At 35.5% G+C, this 16,361-nt stretch overlaps 1 protein-coding gene across 2 annotated transcripts in view; it reads right to left on the bottom strand.

The window, feature by feature from the left end:
- The window catches only part of zbtb7b (zinc finger and BTB domain containing 7B), a 32,024-nt gene that overhangs the window by 10,928 nt on the left and 4,735 nt on the right, over positions 1-16,361 (bottom strand). The window lies entirely within an intron of this gene.

Here is a 16,361-nt window from a genome sequence, read left to right on the forward strand (position 1 = left end):
TCCATCCAAGTGCACTGAGGATGCGAAAGAGAAATCAATTTGGAGTTCGCGAGCTATAACGCGCCTCTCTCTCTCTCTGTGCGCGCGCGAGCCTGGTATGTATGTGCGTCATGTGCGCACCGATAACAGCGCTGCGTGCGATACCGAATTAAATCCTCTTTCCTCTTCAACCACTACTAATCTGGGTTTATAATCTTATAGCCAAAATATCGCCATATAACAGAGGTAGCGTTTTTTCTTGCCACCAGTTCAGTGACCGTTTGCTCCGCATCCATCTACCCGTTCTCTGCGCTGCACACCGGAAAAGTCATGACCGTGCGCGCCACACGTGACACTGCCTAAACTGAAACTTACTGCTCTTCTTTTTATTAGCGGTGTATAAAATGGGCAAACAGCTCTCAGATAATGGGTTGTTGTGTCCACACATGTATTTTTTTATTTATTTATTACCTTATTATTATTTTATTTCAATAAAATCGCAGCATTTTGCGTCATATAATCGCACAAGCTTGACATCGCGATTGCGATTGCGATATGATTAATCGTGCAGCTCTAGAACTTGGACTGTTTCTGATTTGTTCTGAATTTGGATTGTTTCGGTTCTGAATTTCAAACTAGATCTGTTCTGTACTTACATTTTTATCTGCTCTGAATTTAAACTAGATTTGTTCTGAATTTGAACCAGTTCTGTTATAAATTTAAATTAGATCTGATCTGAATTTGAGCTACATTTGTCCTGAATTTAAATTGGATTGGTTCTGAATTTCGAACTAGATCTGTTCTGAACTTCAATTGGATCTGCTCTGAATTTAAACTAGATCTGTTCTGAACTTCAATTGGATCTGCTCTGAATTTAAACTAGATTTGTTCTGAACTTCAATTGGATCTGCTCTGAATTTAAATTGGATCTGATCTGAACTTCAATTGGATCTGCTCTGAATTTAAATTGGATCTGATCTGAACTTCAATTGGATCTGCTCTGAATTTAAATTGGATCTGATCTGAACTTCAATTGGATCTGCTCTGAATTTAAATTGGATCTGATCTGAACTTCAATTGGATCTGCTCTGAATTTAAATTGGATCTGATCTGAACTTCAATTGGATCTGCTCTGAATTTAAATTGGATCTGATCTGAACTTCAATTGGATCTGCTCTGAATTTAAATTGGATCTGATCTGAATTTCGAACTAGATCTGTTCTGAACTTCAATTGGATCTGCTCTGAATTTAAATTGGATCTGATCTGAACTTCAATTGGATCTGCTCTGAATTTAAATTGGATCTGATCTGAACTTCAATTGGATCTGCTCTGAATTTAAATTGGATCTGATCTGAACTTCAATTGGATCTGCTCTGAATTTAAATTGGATCTGATCTGAACTTCAATTGGATCTGCTCTGAATTTAAATTGGATCTGATCTGAACTTCAATTGGATCTGCTCTGAATTTAAATTGGATCCGATCTGAATTTCGAACTAGATCTGTTCTGAACTTCAATTGGATCTGCTCTGAATTTAAATTGGATCTGATCTGAATTTAAATTGGATCTGATCTGAATTTTGAACTAGATTTGTTCTGAACTTGGATTGTTTCGGTTCTGAATTTCAAACTAGATCTGTTCTGTACTTAAATTTTTATCTGCTCTGAATTTAAACTAGATTTGTTCTGAATTTGAACCAGTTCTGTTATAAATTTAAATTAGATCTGATCTGAATTTGAGCTACATTTGTCCTGAATTTAAATTGGATTGGTTCTGAATTTCGAACTAGATCTGTTCTGAACTTCAATTGGATCTGCTCTGAATTTAAACTAGATTTGTTCTGAACTTCAATTGGATCTGCTCTGAATTTAAACTAGATTTGTTCTGAACTTCAATTGGATCTGCTCTGAATTTAAACTAGATTTGTTCTGAACTTCAATTGGATCTGCTCTGAATTTAAACTAGATTTGTTCTGAACTTCAATTGGATCTGCTCTGAATTTAAATTGGATCTGATCTGAACTTCAATTGGATCTGCTCTGAATTTAAACTAGATCTGTTCTGAACTTCAATTGGATCTACTCTGAATTTAAATTGGATCTGATCTGAACTTCAATTGGATCTGCTCTGAATTTAAATTGGATCCGATCTGAATTTCGAACTAGATCTGTTCTGAACTTCAATTGGATCTGCTCTGAATTTAAATTGGATCTGATCTGAATTTTGAACTAGATTTGTTCTGAACTTGGATTGTTTCGGTTCTGAATTTCGAACTAGATCTGTTCTGTACTTAAATTTTTATCTGCTCTGAATTTAAACTAGATTTGTTCTGAATTTGAACCAGTTCTGTTATAAATTTAAATTGGATCTGCTCTGAATTTGAACTAGATTTGTTATTAATTTAAATTAGATTGTTTCGGTTCTGAATTTTTAAACTAGATCTGTTATGAACTTGAATTGGATCTGCTCTAAATTTAAATGGGATCTGATCTGAATTTAAACCGGATCTGCTCTGGATCAGCTGGATCTCATCCGTTCCTCCACAGATTCCATAATATAGCACATTTCATACACGACAGTAATTCAAAGTACTTTACATAAAGAGGAAACAAATACATAAGAATAAAATTGTAATGCATAAGAAAATAAAAATAACAGTAAAAACATCCCTATCTGGATGGAAGAGTCAGGGAGTTTCAGTCAGAATAACTCAACTTTGTTTTCCATCAGAGTGGATTTAAATGGATCTTTAATTTAATTTAAGTTATCCTCTGCATGAGGAGTACCCTTACAGACAAATCTTCCTGGACTAACTCTGTCAGAGCTCCATCCAGGGATAACTCAGAACTGTCCCGATAACACACAATAATCACACACTGCAAATATCAGACGTCAGATTAAACATACAGTCTGGATCAGCTAAACCGTCTCTTCACAAGGAAATGCTCTATGAACTCACTGCTACTGAAAGTCATATAAACATGTTGCTTTGTTTATTAATAATGAATTTTTTGCCATTGCAGCAAGAAAACATTTCTGACAGAAACCCAGAAACGTCAGAGAAAACCTGGAAAATCTGTGATCCAGCAAATCAAGAGCTGATGAAGCAGTACAGCCGTTCCCATCACTCACGCAATTACAACTGATCACGCATACAATTAATGAATCATAAAAACTTAATTTCTGTAAGTTTAGAGAAAACATAACAGAGCAGTTAAAACAGCACAAAACCTGATGAATGAGAGAGTTTCTGTCTCAGGGTGAAAAAAAGAGGACAAATAATAATAGTGTGAACATCATTATTGTGTCTCTTTTTCCTCATTACAAAAAGTGTTGAAACTTTCAATTTTGTGACAATTTCACTGCCCCTTTACACTAAAAATACATTTATATAATACAAAGTATTAGGAAAATTCTGCTTTGCACTTTTTTACAGAACTTGAAAAAGACATTTATATTGATGTTTGCATCACAAAATATGTCATTCATTTAAAGATGTTTTTAAAGAATATTTATGAAATGAATTTACAGTTGATAAAAGTGAAAACCGATCATCATTTACTCGCCCTCATGCCGTTTTCTTCTGTGAAACATAAATGAAGATATTTTTAAAAATGTCTCAATGTTATACAGTGAAAGTCAATGTTCAGTTCGCTAAAGTTTCTCAAAATATCAGAAGAAACAAAGTCGTGCAGGTTTGAACGTCATGAAGGAGAGTAAATGATGAGACTTTCGGTCCAAAAAGTAAAAAATGAATATCACACATAATATGAAAAGTCCACATCACACATTATAGTAAAATGCCACGATGGGATCTCGATCTCTATCATTATGTCAAATCTGTGAGCGAGGTGTGATTTTTGACGAGTTCCAGACGGCTGTCCTGAATCACCAGCTCAAACACATGAAACACCGTGAATCAGCTTTCTTACATAACACACACACACACACACACACACACACACCACATGATGATGGCCTAAATTTAACCCCCTTCTGCCCAATGACAAACAGCATACAGTAAAGACATGTTCATTCTGACAAGAATCACCCACATCTTTCTGCTCATCGCTCTTTCTTTTCTCAAGTTCTCTGTCACGCTTTCATCACATGTTCTGTGGCTGTCGTTCGTCTCACAGGATTTACTTATTTTACAATCATTAAAAGGTCCATCTGAGAGAAGGAAAATGTGTTAAACAGCAGTGGTACACTCAGACCATGTGACCGAGACGACATCAGCATCACATCAGAACAAAAACACAACTAAAAACAGCGTGTGTAAATTTCATTCGATCTGAGGAGTGATTCTGTGAAGGCAGTCGGTCGTATGGAAATAAAATATCTGTGATCTTGAGTCTATTTTCTGTTTGTGTCACAGCGGATTCTCACGTCCCACTGCTGCTCTGACAGCTCACTTGTGTTCTTCCCCTCTCACAATACGACAATATGGTTTCCTCAACGCGTTCTCGACATCATGTGTGTGATGTGTGTGTGTTTTGTGTTGTGTTGTGTGTGTGTGTGTGTGTGTGTGTGTGTGCAGCACTGAGACCAGTTTTCCATCAGAACACACATGACATCAGGAAGCAATGAAGGGGAAAATCTGAGATTCTAGCAGGAAGATGAACACAACACACACACACACACACACACACACACACACACACACACACACACACACACACACTTCACTTCAACTTACTCATCGGTCTCTGTGCAACTACATGCCACAGAAACACAGAAACAGCTTCAGTTTGAAAACTGACAACAACAGTTGATGGAAAATCTCAAAAATAAACAATTCAACCACAAACGGCAACTTACATTTGAAGAGTCACTGTGTTTTTAGGTCTACAGGTCTGTTATATATATATATATATATATATATATATATATATATATATATATATATATATATATATATATATATATATATATACACACACACTGTAAAGAATTGTTGGTTTAACTTAAAAAAGTAAGTTAACTGGTTGCCTTAAATTTTTAATTTCAATTAAGTCAAAATTTTGAGTCAATACGATGAAAGCGATTGGTTTAATCAACAGAAACTCAAAATGTTGTTATTTGAACTACATTAATTATGTAAGTTGATTTGACAAAACAACAAATGTTATAACAAATCATGAAAATATTTTTTAGTGTATATATATACACACACACACACACACACTTTAAGATGACACTTTATTACTTATATTACTTAAGTGTCTTAATGTAGTCTAAACTAAATTTTAAATCACACACACACTAAGAGATTTCACAGTGATTTATATTAGTAAAACTAAAAGTAACTAACTCAAAGAAACCTTTGAGAGATTGATGAAACACACACACACACACGTTAAGATGAATTGATTGTTTTATTCCTCATTTTTAAGTTGCTTTGAATAAAATCATCTGCTAAATGCAAATGTAAATTTCAGTGCACTAATAACACTAAAAACACTGAAGCTTCAGGCACTTTCTGAAACATAAATTACTGTAAATAACAAAATAAACATGTTTTGGCCAGATTTACATACAAACAAAAATAACAGAAACAAAACATTTTGTAAGAGCAAATTGAAATCCGTTTCATATTCAGCAATTTGATAATGTTTTTGAATTAAAAAAATCAATAAAAGAATGGCTTTGACAAAGGAAGCGCAGAAGCACTCGAGGTCTGAAGGAAACGAGAGTCGTGTTGTGTTGGTAGCGTACGCCACGCTCTCGCTCAGCTCCTCGTGCTCCTCTGGGAGAAGAGAGTGTGTTCGTGACTACAGGCTTTATTGAGGGTGGAAGAACAGACGATCAGCTCGAAAACATTCACACCGACGGAGAGTCCCTGTAAAGCTTCAGAAACCAGAAAACTTCCAGCAAACAGAACATGTTGAAAATCAAACTTATTACTGATAGAATTAGCGTGAGGAACTTTGAAAAGTATTCATCTAAATTATAATTTTCTAAAAATATCAGCATCACAATTTTTCATTTCAATTACATTTAAATAGGTATTATAATAAATTAGCTTTTAATAAAGCATGTTTTTTTTAGATTGTTACAATATTTTAACTGCATGTTGTTTATTCTAAAATATTTTATGTATTTACTAAAAAATAAAATCTAAATGTGTGTTTGCTGATATTTAGAAATGATGCAGCGCTTTAGTGTTCGTCACGATGAACAACTTTTTTTTGTTTTTTTGTTTTTTTTACACATAATTAATACTGGGCAGAAATCTTAAAATTAATGCTTGTTTTAAAACATTTATTTGTAAGAGTGCAAAAGTCAATGTACCGATACTGTGAGGTGAGCTAGAAAAATATGATTCGTTGAGAAGTTCAGCAGAGATTCTTGAGGTAAAAATGTCCTGAGAAAGATCTTCTGCACACACACACACACACACACACACACACACACACACACACACACACACACACACAAAGGCTGGAAGAGAGGAGAGGGTTTTCTGTTCTCGGTGCGCTGCGGTAACTGAAAGTAGGCCATTGAGTCGTTGCATCGGGGAGTTTTTGAACGAGGGACGCTTCATTATTAATGTGGAGCTGAGGCTGGAAGAGACACACTGCACACGCTCACTGCGTCCCTCCAGCACTTCCTGTGTCCGTGTCCTGCTGAGAACGACCGCCAACATCAGTCCATTGGCTCATTACATCATCATCATCATCATCATCATCATCATCAAGATCACTGACGCATGAAACACCGATAACATGGACCGCTCAAACTTTGTTAATGTGCACAATAAAATCATGAAAAAACCCACAATATTAACAAAAATCAATGCAGCAAAAATCTCTCTTCATCATCATCATCATCATCTGATACAGTGTAACATGAATCATCTATAAAAACTTGACTGATGTGCGCAAATTTAAAAAGAACGTTGGAATCAAACAAATTTGGACCCCATTGCCTTTTATTATAAAAAACACAAAATATCTTTTTTGTGTTTCACAGAATAATTATATATTTTAATATACTTATCTTAAACGCTATTTTTTAAAGATCATGTACATTGTTATTATTGTTATTATGTAAATTCATCTTCATCAATGGAATGTGTTGTTTAAGCGTAACAGAGTTTTCCTGAATTCTGATGGGAAATATTTATACTGATAAAAAGCAGAAAAGAAGTCGTCACACCAAAGCTGCAGAAATAAGTGAAAAATTCTTAATATAAGACTCACATGGATTTTTTATATTAAAAATGTAAAAATGTGTAGTTATGGAGCTTTGGTGTGCCGACTTCTTTTCTGCTTTTTATTAAGATTTTTTTGGTCGAGCACCCGTCTTTGAGCATATTTTTGCAGTGATGTGCGTGCTTTTGTCCTGATTTTGCTAAATATTTATACTAAAAAATAACTTATAATCATCATGTGTAACATAAACCACCTATAAAACAGATCGCTTGAATCTTCTTGTTATTGTTTCTGACTCATATTTGATGAAGTTCGCATCACTGATTCTGTTACTTTGAAACTATTTCTATTGTATGAAGCGCTAAATAAAGAGTGTATTCACGAGTCAAAATTACACACTTTTAAAAGGCCAAAAACATGAAGCTGATCCAACACAGCTGTTCTCAACAGCCAAACACCAGAAAAACGACGCAGAGAGGAAAGAATCTGGGCTCTGAGATTTGAGGAAAAATCCCACAATCTAAAAAAAGAAAGCAGGCCACTTTCCTCTGTCTAAATACAGACGTGTTCTTCGAAAACACACAAGAAACGCTGCGAGTGGGAGAGTGTGTGTGTGTGTGTGTGTGTAGATCCAGAGACAGATTGAGGGAGCGCAACAGAGGGGAAACGACAGGAAGCTCACGTCAAAAACAGAAGAAAAGCATAAAATCAGAGTTGTGGATTGAGTGAGGAGGGGGAGTGATGTGTCATAGAGAGCAAACCAGAGGATGAGACACAGAAGAGGAAGAGGAGGAGGCTGGTGTAAACAGAAGCAGAAATGGGTGAGAGTGGGAGAACGATAAAGGCACAGGAAACCGCCTTTGCAGTGTGTGTGTGTGTGTGTGTGTGTGTCTATTCAGCAGAAACATGACTTTAAAACACAGACTGACTTGATGGTTAAATTGAGGAGTCTTGAAAGACACTTTGTTTTTTGAGTCGACGCACAGGTGATTCTAGACCGCCTCGAGACAAAGAAACAACAAAGAAACGTTCTGGCAAGGTTCTCTCAAAGTTATGAACAAACATTAATAGAAAGTTATAATGTTGTCAAAACGTTAGCACAAAAACATTAATTATACATCATTCAGTTGGACGCTCCTCTAATGTTTTTTAAATGTTGCTACTTGTTTCAGAGAAACGTTCCCATAACGTTTGAAGAATGATACAATGGAATGTTCCTCTAACGTTCACACAACCAAGAAAAACATTTTCAAAACATTTAAAAAATACTGGACGTTTTGAACCATTCAGAAATAATGTGAACGTTAGGAAAACATTCTTACAACATTTTTGTTCCCTGGAGATGAACCTGTCGAAGATCTGTCCACTTTACTGTAAGGTTATATTTGCTAACATCAGTTACAGTTCTCTAAAGTAACGTAGCTGCTCTCAGAACAGTGATCTAAAGTGTTCAACTGCAAAATAAAGCACTGCATTTCTTTCTAGTAAATACTAACATCAAATCTACAAGTGTATTCATAATGATTTTAGTACACGAAATGTTTTGTTATATGGGTCATTGAGCAAATAAAGCTTCAAAACTGATCTAATGCATATTTTTGAGTCATAAGCAATGTTTAAACAAGTTTCAGTTCTTACATAACATTTCAAAGGTTTTTTTTTTAAAATCAGGTGGTACAATTAAATATTTGTAAATATATATCTACCATTACTTGAAATGAGCTGTTATTATCAGTATATCAGATATCTACATCAGAGATCCTCTGGATGTTGATCACAGTATCAGGTTCGACGTTATTATCCCGTCAGTTGATAATAAAATATTTGCAGTTGTTCCACCCTGACATTTGAGACTATACAAATTGGCAGGCAAAAGTTTTTCAATGATCTCAACAGATGAAGCATATTGTTTATATGTATATTCAAACATAACATTTATGCCAAAGTATCCATCTCTCCTGTCCACTTTCAATTCAATTCAATTCAGAATTGCTTTATTGGCATGACTGTAAATAATACAATATTGCCAAAGCATATAAACATAAAACAATAATAAAACCATCTGTATAATAGAAGAAAATATTATCAAATTTTATAACACTATTATAACATAAACTTAAATTAACGGTGTAACACATTAGAACACGTCCATGTCTTCGTACAGTTTCTCCTCCACTGTCCTCAGCTCTTTTCTCCTCATATATGATCTCCTTCTGTCTCTTCCTTTTCTTCTCATTACACCCCTTCCTCTACCCACACCTCTTTATTTTCCCCTTCTCTTGCATATTTTCTTGCTCTACTTTCCCTTTCATATTTTCCCTATCACATAATGCGACTGTGATAAATGCGGAAACATTTGGGAAAACTGCATGTCCTGTGTTGTGTGCATTAGTAATCGAGCAGATATCAGTTTGGGGCTGACGGAAAACATGTGCATTTAATAATATGACAAATTCCAGAGTTTTTTGTTGTGTTTGAACAAATGAATGTTTGTGATTTGTGTAAAACCAATAAAAAAAGTTTTGGTTGGATGTATGAACTATTATGAAAACATCTGAGAATTTTGTAGAGTTTTGAGAAAATGGTTCACATGATTTGCAATTTATTCTGTTTAGGACAAAATGATCACGAGTTAACTATTTTGAGAACAGTGATCTATCAAATCGATTGAGAAAAACTGTAATGCATTAATTAGCATCAACTAACAATGAGCAATATCTTCTAAAAGCATTTAACTCGGTTAATGATATTTAATAAAAACGCTCATTTTCATGTTTGTTCACAGTGAATTTAACCCTCTGGTTCAAAAATGACTGAAGCCTTAAAATGTAACCCCTCCAGGAAAACCAATGATCAATAATATTTTTGGATTATTATTTAGAATTTTGAGGGTATTTTATGATACTATGCAATATTTATAAAAAAAAAATGTATTAGCTATTTTTCCCCATTGAAAATAATACACAATTTTTTTCTAATATTTTTTAAAATTATTTTTCAATTAAAGCAGTATTCCATGGTAAAATAGAGGCAAGGCATTTAAAATCCTTTTTTGAAGGTAGATTAGCGCCATCTGGTGGGAGTGAAAAAAGAAAAACGTTTGTAACGCTGTAGTGTAACCACTAGATTCCTACAGAGCTCTATATAAAGTGGCTTATAAATTATTTAGTGTTTTTAGACATAAATACTTATTTTTATTGAGTTGTGTATTTGGATATATATTTAGACATACTCAAAGACAACTTTTTAATCAAAGCTTAGATTTTTCTTTTTTGAAATGTTGATTTCAAGCGTCAGTTTTTGCAGTAATTTCACCTGAACACAGAGGAGGACATTTTGTTACACATAACATCAAAATTCAATAAAAATGTAACAAAAATGAACAGGTATGCTTTATCATAGCTTAATAAATCTGGGTATGATCCGATTTCAACCTCTTATTTGAGTCTTTTGGCTCAATTTTACCGTATTGTTACAGCCACACCGGTTCATTTGTGTTATAATAGTGTGTTGTGTGTGTGTCTCTGCATGTGTGTGTTTGTACTCTCGATGTTTTAGAGTGTAACCTCTTCCTTGCTGTTCTTTTTTTACTGCTTTGTGGCTGAATTATTGTTTTTATTTCACAATTTTGCAAAAATTTGCTCTGTGTTATAGTCGTGCTAGTTCATATATATATGTGTGTATATATATATATATATATATGATTGTGTATATATATATATATATCATTGCTGTGCACTTTTTTCTGCACAGTGGCTGATTTGTAGTTTGTACCACCAAAAGTTTCTCTGAGTTTTAGTATTTTTTTGTATTTCCCATTCATTTCCTATGGCGGTCATTTTTGACATATTTGAATCATGTCCATGATTTTTTTGTGTTCACAAAGCTAATGAGACAAAAGTCACCAAGTTTCATCCCATTCCGATGACGCAAAAAAATATAAAAAAATAAAAACATAAAAGTTTTCGGCCATTTTTGACCGAAGGGGACCAGAGGGTTAAAGGGTTATTTCAATCAATGTTTACTGAAGTGCTGCACACTGAGCAAAAGACATCAGCAGGAACACACAAATCTCAATAATGAGAACAGATCAACATAATGAAGGAATATTAGAGTGAATTAAAAGCTCTATTCCGCACTGAAACCAGTCAAAACAGAACTTACTGACAGACACATTTCTGACGCTTCATCTTCAGTAACAGATGATCAAACTAACAGCAGTGAGCGAAGCTTGTGTCACTGATTCTCACACCAGCACAACTGTGAGGAGAAGAACGAGAACGGCCCACAGAGGGCGTCTGACGGCTCTGACGCTTTCAATGTACAAACCACAGCAAAATGATTTGAAATGATCATTAATTTCTTTGTATTTGCTCTACATTTAAAGAACATTCACGATTGTAATCGATCCTTTTCTGTATTCTCAGAGGCCGCAAACCCGTTGTGAAACACTGAGAAAAGTTTTGAAAAACACACAAAACAGAAACCATTTCCTACAAACTCTAAATGTCAAAAGGTCAACGCAGAAGAATCACTTTCAGCACTTTAAAGATTTCTAAACCCGTCACGAATCAGACAGAAACGAACAGCGGATCGTTGAGTCACAGAGCTGAGAATCTCCCTCAGAAAACACCGGCACAATCCAATCATTTATCCAGATTCACACTGAGAGAAGCTCCAGATCAAGACTGGCTCACACGGCGACCTCGTACAGTCGATATCACTCCCCTGAGAAAACTGTTAACTTATGCAGGTTATTTTAAGTTTCATGAGCTTTTTTTCTCTGAAATGTGTCACTGTGGTTTTTCAGTGGCAGCGCATAGGATGTCATTTTTACATTAAAGGTGCAAAAGTTCTGATATGAATTATCTTTGTTTCATTTTTTACTTCACAATAAGCAGCTGTTTTAAAAGGGGTGTGTTTTTATTATCGACTGTCTCATCTGATTATGATTATGACACCAATATGATTATTGATTTATTTTGACGACTCTGTGGATGTTTAAGACTCTGACGTTCTGAATATTTAAAGTGACAGTCTTCATTTAATCTCCCTCATGTTTCTCAAACCTGTTTGAGTTTCTTTGAACAATATTGGACCCCATTGACTTTCATTATATGGCCAAAAAAACAACACTGAGACATTTTCTTAAAATATGTTGAAGAAATATATTTATCTTAAACACTATTTTTTAAAAGATCATTTACATTATTTTTAATATTATAGTTTTTTTTTAATTGCTTACACAATGTCTCAAACTATGGCTGTTTTTCTCTAAACTCTACACACAAAACCACAACACACACACACACACACACACACACACACATGCAAAACATCACACATCTCCTTCAAAAGCAAACACTTCATTCAAAACTATTTTAACCATTCTAAAAATGGTGTTTACAGACAAACATCAAATGATTATCCACACACACACCAAACTACACGTGTGAAAAATGTAAAGCACTATTATCTCGTGTCTTTAGCCTGAGGTGAATAACGACTGGCTTCTTACAGCTTTGAACATGTTTCTATTGTGAAGCTGCTTTGAAATAATCTGTATTTTATGAAGCACTGTAGAAATAAAGTCAAATAAAACTGTGTTTAGCATTTTGAAAAGAGTTTGTTTTCAGAGTAAAGCAGATAATGTGCTTGTAGTTTTTGTGAAAGAACTGTGTGTAAAAAACACATCATCAGTTAATTTACAAAACGGACAGGAATATGACTGTGAACACAAGTTTGCCTGAATTCTGATGGATAATATTTATACTGAAAAAAAAATTATAATAAAATGATGTGTGTGTGTGTGTGTGTGTGTGTGTATGAGTGTATATATGTGTGTGTGTGTGTGTGTGTGTGTGTGTGCGAGTATGTGTGTGTGTGTGTGTATGAGTGTATATGTGTGTGTGTGTGTGTGTGTGTGTGTGTGTGCGAGTATGTGTGTGTGTGTGTATATGTATATGTGTAAAAGTGTATATATGTGTGTATGTGTGTGTGTGTGTACGCAAGTGTGTATTTATGTGTGTGTGTATATATATATGTGTGTATGAGTGTATGTGTGTGTGTATGTGTATGTGTGTGTTTGTATATATATATATGTGTGTGTGTATATGTGTATGTGTGTTTGTGTGTATATATATATGTGTGTATGAGTGTATGTGTGTGTGTATATGTGTGTATATGTGTATGTGTGTGTTTATTTATATATATATATATATATATATATATATATATATATATATATATATGTGTGTGTGTGCAAGTGTGTATATATGTGTGTATGAGTGTGTACGTGTGTGTGTGTGTGCGAGTGTATATATATATATATATATATATATATGTGTGTGTGTGTGTGTGTGTGTGTATGAGTGCATGTGTGTGTGTGTGTGTGTGTGCGCGAGTGTGTGTGTGTTTGTGTGTATATATATGTATGATTGTGTATATATATGTATGATTGTGTATATATGTGTGTGCGTATATATGTGTGTGTATGAGTGTGTGTGTGTGTGTGTGTGTGTTTGTGTGTGTATATATATATATATATATATACAGTGGGTACGGAAAGTATTCAGACCCTCTTAAATTTTTCACTCTTTGTTATATTGCAGCCATTTGCTAAAATCATTTAAGTTCATTTTTTTCCTCATTAATGTACACACAGCACCCCATATTGACAGAAAAACACAGAATTGTTGACATTTTTGCAGATTTATTAAAAAAGAAAAACTGAAATATCACATGGTCCTAAGTATTCAGACCCTTTGCTGTGACACTCATATATTTAACTCAGGTGCTGTCCATTTCTTCTGATCATCCTTGAGATGGTTCTACACCTTCATTTGAGTCCAGCTGTGTTTGATTATACTGATTGGACTTGATTAGGAAAGCCACACACCTGTCTATATAAGACCTTACAGCTCACAGTGCATGTCAGAGCAAATGAGAATCATGAGGTCAAAGGAACTGCCTGAAGAGCTCAGAGACAGAATTGTGGCAAGGCACAGATCTGACCAAGGTTACAAAAAAAATTCTGCTGCACTTAAGGTTCCTAAGAGCACAGTGGCCTCCATAATCCTTAAATGGAAGACGTTTGGGATGACCAGAACCCTTCCTAGAGCTGGCCGTCCGGCCAAACTGAGCTATCAGGGGAGAAGAGCCTTGGTGAGAGAGGTAAAGAAGAACCCAAAGATCACTGTGGCTGAGCTCCAGAGATGCAGTCGGGAGATGGGAGAAAGCTGTAGAAAGTCAACCATCACTGCAGCCCTCCACCAGTCGGGGCTTTATGGCAGAGTGGCCAGACGGAAGCCTCTCCTCAGTGCAAGACACGTGAAAGCCCGCATGGAGTTTGCCAATATGGTGAGAAATAAGATTCTCTGGTCTGATGAGACCAAGATAGAACTTTTTGGCCTTAATTCTAAGCGGCATGTGTGGAGAAAACCAGGCACTGCTCATCACCTGTCCAATACAGTCCCAACAGTGAAGCATGGTGGTGGCAGCATCATGCTGTGGGGGTGTTTTTCAGCTGCAGGGACAGGACAACTGGTTGCAATCGAGGGAAAGATGAATGCGGCCAAGTACAGGGATATCCTGGACGAAAACCTTCTCCAGAGTGCTCAGGACCTCAGACTGGGCCGAAGGTTTACCTTCCAACACGACAATGACCCTAAGCACACAGCTAAAATAACGAAGGAGTGGCTTCACAACAACTCCGTGACTGTTCTTGAATGGCCCAGCCAGAGCCCTGACTTAAACCCAATTGAGCATCTCTGGAGAGACCTAAAAATGGCTGTCCATCAACGTTTACCATCCAACCTGACAGAACTGGAGAGGATCTGCAAGGAGGAATGGCAGAGGATCCCCAAATCCAGGTGTGAAAAACTTGTTGCATCTTCCCAAAAAGACTCATGGCTGTATTAGATCAAAAGGGTGCTTCTACTAAATACTGAGCAAAGGGTCTGAATACTTAGGACCATGTGATATTTCAGTTTTTCTTTTTTAATAAATCTGCAAAAATGTCAATAATTCTGTGTTTTTCTGTCAATATGGGGTGCTGTGTGTATATTAATGAGGAAAAAATGAACTTAAAGGTGCCCTAGATTATGTTTTTAAAAGATGTAATATAAGTCTAAGGTGTCCCCTGAATGTGTCTGTGAAGTTTCAGCTCAAAATACATCATAGATTTTTTTTAATTAATTTTTTTAACTGCCTATTTTGGGGCATCATTATAAACGCGCCGATTTTATGCTGCGGCCCCTTTAAATCTCGTGCTCTCCGCCCACAGAGCTTGCGCTTGCCTTAAACAGTGCCTTAACAAAGTTTACACAGCTAATATAACCCTCAAAATGGATCTTTACAAAGTGTTCGTCATGCATGCGTCGGATTATGTGAGTATAGTATACTGTTATATTGTTTACTTCTGATTTTGAATGAGTTTGAGGCTGTGCTCCGTGGCTAACGGCTAATGCTACACTGTTGGAGAGATTTATAAAGAATGAAGTTGTGTTTATGAATTATACAGACTGCAAGTGCTTAAAAATGAAAATAGCGACGGCTCTTGTCTCCGTGAATACAGTAAGAAACGATGGTAACTTTAACCACATTTAACAGTACATTAGCAACATGCTAACGAAACATTTAGAAAGACAATTTACAAATATCACTAAAAAATATCATGATATCATGGATCATGTCAGTTATTATTGCTCCATCTGCCATTTTTCACTATTGTTCTTGCTTGCTTACCTAGTCTGATGATTCAGCTGTGCACAGATCCAGACGTTAATACTGGCTGCCCTTGTCTAATGCCTTGAACATGGGCTGGCATATGCAAATATTGGGGGCGTACATATTAATGATCCCGACTGTTACGTAACAGTCGGTGTTATGTTGAGATTCGCCTGTTCTTTGGAGGTCTTTTAAACAAATGAGATTTATATAAGAAGGAGGAAACAATGGAGTTTGAGACTCACTGTATGTCATTTCCATGTACTGAACTCTTGTTATTCAACTATGCCAAGATAAATTCAATTTTTGATTCTAGGGCACCTTTAAATGATTTTAGCAAATGGCTGCAATATAACAAAGAGTGAAAAATTTAAGGGGGTCTGAATACTTTCCGTACCCAATGTATATGTGTGTGTGTGTGTGTGTGTGTGTGTGTGTGTAAGTAAGGTGTCATCAGCAGCATGTTTGTCCGGTCAGCAGTTTCACATCGACCATCA

Source organism: Megalobrama amblycephala, linkage group LG13, assembly GCF_018812025.1.
Source record: "Megalobrama amblycephala isolate DHTTF-2021 linkage group LG13, ASM1881202v1, whole genome shotgun sequence".
Lineage (NCBI taxonomy): Eukaryota > Metazoa > Chordata > Actinopteri > Cypriniformes > Xenocyprididae > Megalobrama > Megalobrama amblycephala.